General features: G+C 34.2%; 1 non-coding gene across 1 annotated transcript; it reads right to left on the minus strand.

The window, feature by feature from the left end:
* Positions 1–5,453: 5,453 nt before the first annotated feature.
* On the minus strand, positions 5,454–5,560 carry LOC138804436 (U6 spliceosomal RNA). The gene has a single exon (XR_011365264.1). It is a non-coding gene; the product is annotated as a U6 spliceosomal RNA (small nuclear RNA).
* Between the last annotated feature and the right edge of the window lie 306 nt (positions 5,561–5,866).

A 5,866-nucleotide genomic window follows, 5' to 3' on the forward strand; every position in this document is an offset into this window, starting at 1 on the left:
TATTTTTTAAACTTACCAGCTTGTTATTTGTTACCTAATTGTGTCATTTGTTATTCTTGGTCCAAGTCATCTATTCAACTTGCTTAGTTTTCTATTTTATCTCTATTGGTTTACTGATTGTGCATTTTGTTTCCCCATTTTAATGACTGACATGAGGCTGAAAATCTGTGTGCTAGTTTATTACTTCCTATGTAAAAGTAAAATTTCTGGTCTCCACAGCTGTTTTACTGCACTATACTACAATATTTTCCCCCTCTGCTATCTCCTGTATTGCTGCTCTCATAGATTTTATTTTCTATTTAAATTCTATTGTTAAGGAAAAGTACAGAGGGGTTATACTTACACAAGTAAGGTAAGGAATTCATTTCTTTTCTAACTTGTTACCCCTTCTCCAATTTTTCCCTCTTCTCTCCCAACGCCCCCCCCCAAGATTATTTCCAACATATTGTCTTGTGAGTATCACAGTTGCATAGGTTACTCCTTTGTCCTTTGTCTCACCATTTTGTTTTTTCTCCTTCCATTTCCAAGTTCAGATCAACATATTTACAATACCCGGGCATCAGATTAAAATACAGTATCTTCAGGCGATAAACTATAGGTGTGGAAAACACAAAAGGATAAAAACAAATCACGTAGTATATTAAGAACAACAAAAAGTTAAATCAACAAGTGTTGATTTAACTTTAAATCACCTTATAGAGTCATATGTACATAGCTATTGAGCTATTCTGCTCAACTATTAATATTATCCTTGATGTACACAATAATGTTCCCCTATTACCCAGTAATCCCACTTCTGGGCATTTACCCTAGTGACCACAAACAAGGCCACACTAAAGCTACCAGCCCAATTATGTTTTATCACAGTAGTATTTACCCTACTTAAGATATGGAATCAACACAGATGCCTCTCAGTAAATGAATGGATCAAGAAAGTGAAACACACACACACACACACACACACACACACACACACACACAACAGAGAGATATACGTACATGCAATACTATGTTTTCATCAGAAACAAAGGTATCATCTCATTTTTAAGGAAATGGAAGATCTTAAAAGACTTCACATAGTACTCCCCTTGGAAAAAATCATATTAATGAAGTAAACTGGACAAAGAAACATAGGTCCCATGGTTTCCTTTATTTGCAATAATTAGTTTACACCAAGGATAATATCATGTATTTTAATTTGACATTTTGTTCTATATTGAGCATGCAACATTATTGGTATAGTGTTTGTTATTATTTCTGCAAACAAGCAGGTATATTTAAAGAATTATGTTCATCTTATCCATTACTGAAGGAAGCACAACAAAAAGAGCAACCCCTACTCAGAAGAACAACTCCTACTTACAAAGCTTCATTCTAGTTTTTTTATTGTCAAAATACTGTACATAGGGGTTACAATTACATGGACAAGATAATGAGTACATTTCTTATCAAGCATTGTAGCTTCCTCCTTTGTTTCTCCTTCCAATCCCTTCTGATCCTCCCCCCCCATCCAAACCTCCCCCTTTTCCCCCCACCAAAGTTGTAAAGTTCGTTTTCGAGATAACGACTTGTACATTTCATTGTTGCAATGGGTCCAACTGTTTCCCTATTTAAACGATTTGTTTTTCCCCTTCCCCTCCAAAAATTATACAGACATCAAATACAGTGAAAGCAGGGGTTATACTGTGGGGGAGGGACATACAAAGCAACAAATAAATAGTCTTATAAATGTGTTAGAAACAATCGCATGAAAGAAAAAAAATTGAATACATATCTTAGGGTCCATTTCCCTAACATCACCTTATCTGACCTTTCCTGCTTGACTCAGACATATACTAGATATTGCAAATAAGGGAAACCATGTAAGGCCAGTGTTGTCCCCTGTATCCTCATGATTGTACATTACAACTCTATACCGGTTCATCTTGTATATCTACTATCTTCTACATTGTGACCTAAATGCCCCAGCAATTCCACCTTGCTTTACTTTTTAAAAATTTCTCTCTTAATGTTTGATGTTGGTGTGTGTGTGTGTGTGTGTGTGTTTGTGTGTGTTCTGTGTGTGTGTGTATGTGTTTACAAAGATCAGAAGACAATATTTTTCTTCATTTAGAATACATCTTTCAGGTCATTGTAAGTTGTGGTTAATGGGAGAAGTCTCTTGATATTCTAAGGATGAAACAGAAAAAGATATTTTTGCATGGCTTTATTAGTCTGTAGTTGAACACTGAAATTCGATTTATATCTTGGCTGTTGTTGTGAATGATGAGTACAATGTACTGCAGATATATTTGAGTTACTCATAGAGAAATAATCACATGATTGGTGGGGCAGATGATATTTCAACTTTGGAGTTCTTTAGAAAGCTGCATATTACTTTCTACAAGGAGAATACTAACCTGCATTTTGTTGAAATGTGTAGAAAATTTCCTTTTCTCCACACTCTCAGCATTATTACCTTTATTAAAAAGTAAAAAAGGGCAGGTTTTTATTATCTTCAGTACTCCAGACTGGCCTTAGACTTAAATCCAACCTCCTATATGCTTGGAATTAAAAGCCTTTACCACCACACCGGATTCCTTTGATTTTTTTGATAAAAGTTACAATAATTATGAAGTAGTATCATAGTAAGTTTGAGTTACATTTCTCTAATGACTTCTGCTCAAAAAGAATTAAACCAGCATAGAAGTGGTATTAAGGAACTTTGTAAACCCACTGGAATTTTTCAGGGTTTAAGGAGAGCATGTCTATTCAGAACTTTTGTCCACTTTTAATCAAGTTTCTTTTTAATCTCATCTTTAATCTTTCTATACAAAATCAATAATTAATTCAAGGTATTAGAAAGGAACAATATTAAGCAACTCCTAACATTTTCCATTTTAAATAACATGATATTTCTTAATCATTTTCTGTTTATGCTTGAGACTATATAACTCACTTTAGTCAGACCTTTTACAAGGTTGTATGCATTTTATTTATTTCACATTGATTGTTCTTTCCAAAGACTGCGTGTCTAATTTCCTTGTTTTCTTTCAGTCTCAAGTAGTTCAGATTTCAAATGAAGAATAAATGTACAGAAGCAAACAAAAAATAATATAGTTCCCCTCATCTGATGATGTCTTTACAAGAATGAGGAAAGAGTTCATCCAAGGACCTATGATAGGACATCAAAAAGAGAATCCATTCTTGTAGGTCTTTCTTAACTTTGCAATGTAACTTAAATGATGTAAAACACAATATAATGCTCAGATACTTTTATGTTTTATCAGTTTTGCACATTTTCATATGGACTTCACCTCAGTCTACAACATTCCTTCATTATTTTGTCCTGATATTTTTACACTATCAAGACATAAGATAACAAGTTTGATTTACAGCATGAGAAATAATCCACCTGGCTTCCTTGGAAGAAGAGCATGGTCAATAGATAACATTACTTCTGTTTGCTCACTATATGGAATGATTTCTGTAATACTTTTCGCATTCTTTTTAGTATTTTAAAAAAACTGCTGACTAAACTCAAAACTCATTCATGGAAGTTTATGTTAAGTATTTCACAAGTTTTATTTTCCTTAATTCTTAAGATAACATTTTCTATAATGCTAATGTTATTGCCATTTTAGTGTTGGGAAAAATTGTAATTAAAGTCAATAAGTGCATGGTCCAAGCACACACTGTGAGGAAGGAAATGAGTCAAAGTTTCCAAAAGTCTTTCAGCAATACACAAAAGGTAGGTAAAATCTCTCCATTCTCTTACACTCTCTATTCAAGGTTCATATTGTCCAAGAAATAATACCATAACAATTATTGGCCATGGTGATTATTTTCTGTTACCTTTTGTCTTCAACACAGACTGTGTTGGTGATATTGGGTTATCATGCACAGAGCTGAGCTTATAAGAGAGACAAATATATTCTGTCCCATTTTTCCAGGTTCCATTTTAAATATCATCACTTACTTTCTTAAGAATCTAAAAAACAAAAAAAAATCACAAATAATCACTCCAAAGTGCTTTATAAGTAGGAGATGATAAAACAAGCCCCCGTGAAGTAAACTTTCTTCCACTTTTAAAATTATTCTGAAAGCCTTGTGCTGGTTGGTCACACCTGTAATCCTAACTACTTGGCATATTTACTCAGGAGCCAGAGATATGTGGATAACAGTGCAAGCCAATCAGGACAAAATAAATTCATGAGATAATTTTTCAAAAATTTTAATGTTAGCAAAGGGCCAGGAATGGAGATGTAGCTCATATAGTAGCTCACCAATCTAGAGAGCAGGCCTAGCAAGACTTTGACGCCCTTTTTTCAAACTGTGAGCACACCAACATACATGCAAGTGCATGAGAACACGTGCACGTGCACACACACACATTCATTCAAAATACCTTCATATCAGTGTTTCGCATTAATTTCTTTGTTAAACATATTATATGAGTAAAATAAAGGAAATAAACTCTTTCATCTCAGAACATTTTCATATGTTTTTTATTTTAAAAATACTGTACAGAGAGGTCACATTTACATGAGCAAGTAATGAGTACATTTCCTAACAAGCTTTGTTACCTCCTCCTTTATTTTCCCTCTACCGTCCTTTCCCTCCCACCTCTACAAGTACACGCCCCTCCCCACTTCCCCTGCCTAAATTTTTGTAAAGTTCAGTTTTCAACATAGTGTCTTGTGCATCTCTTTGTTACAATGGGTCAACCTGAATCCCTATTTCAGCATTTTGCTTTTTTCCTTCCCCTCCCCCAAATTACAGGAGCGTATATACAAGAGGTGGGCACACCAAATTCAAATACAGTGAAAACAGGGGTTATAGCATGGGGGAGGAACATATAAAGAAACAAAAAAAATCACATAGCCTGTTATAAGTACGTTAGAACAATAGCAAGAAAGAAAAAAAAACAGTTGTGTTCCTATTTGGGGGTTCATTTCCCTTAACAACATCTTATCTGGTCATATGTGCATAGATTTTGACCTTTTCTGCTTATCCCAGTTATATTAGTTATTAAAAATTAGGGAAACCGTGTGACCTATGTTTCTTTGGACTTGGCTTACATCACTTAATAATTTTTTTCCAAGTCTTTCCATTTTCTAACAAATTGGGTCATGCCATACTTTCTCATGGAGGCATAGAATTTCATTGGTATAAATAGCACATGTTCTTGATCTATTTATCTGATGAAGGGCATTGGGGTTGGTCCTATATCTTAGCTATCTTAAACAATGCTGCAATAAATATAATTGTGATGGCAGTTTTAGTACCGTCTTGTTTGTGATCTTTTGGGTAAATGCTCAAAAGTGGGATTGCTGTGTCATAGGGGAGTTCTATGTGAAGTCTTTTGAGGAACCTCCATACTACTTTCCAAAGTGGATGAACAAGTTGACACTCCCACCAAGAGTGCAGTACAGTTAACTTGTGGCAACATCCCCTCCAGCATCTGTTGTTGTGAAAGTAGGTAATGGTACAGGAATTTGCCTGCAATCCTTGCACAGGGGTCATTCAAATCTTCTCTGTATAGTTCCAATGTTAGAGTAAGTGATGCTGAATGGAACATAGAACATGTTTTATATAAAAAATGTAATTGATTTTCTTAAACTAGACAATTCAACAAAAAGTAAGTTTAAAAGAATTTTCATGAAATTTTAGAACCATGTACTTCTTAAATAAGCACACATTTAAGACTAAAATCAAGATTGACATGTCAAAAACAAAATAATTCCAGATATTTGTTGTTCAAGAGATGTGTAGGAGGAGGAATTAAATTATTCTATACAAGGCACCTGTCATAATGAACACTGCAGCAAGTGTTAAGTTTTGTTAAAAGTTTTAATGGTTTAAATATATTTAATTTTGGGAATTT

This window comes from Dipodomys merriami, unplaced genomic scaffold (assembly GCF_024711535.1).
Source record: "Dipodomys merriami isolate MVZ:Mamm:240054 unplaced genomic scaffold, mDipMer1.0.p SCAF_364, whole genome shotgun sequence".
Classification (NCBI taxonomy): Eukaryota; Metazoa; Chordata; class Mammalia; order Rodentia; family Heteromyidae; genus Dipodomys; species Dipodomys merriami.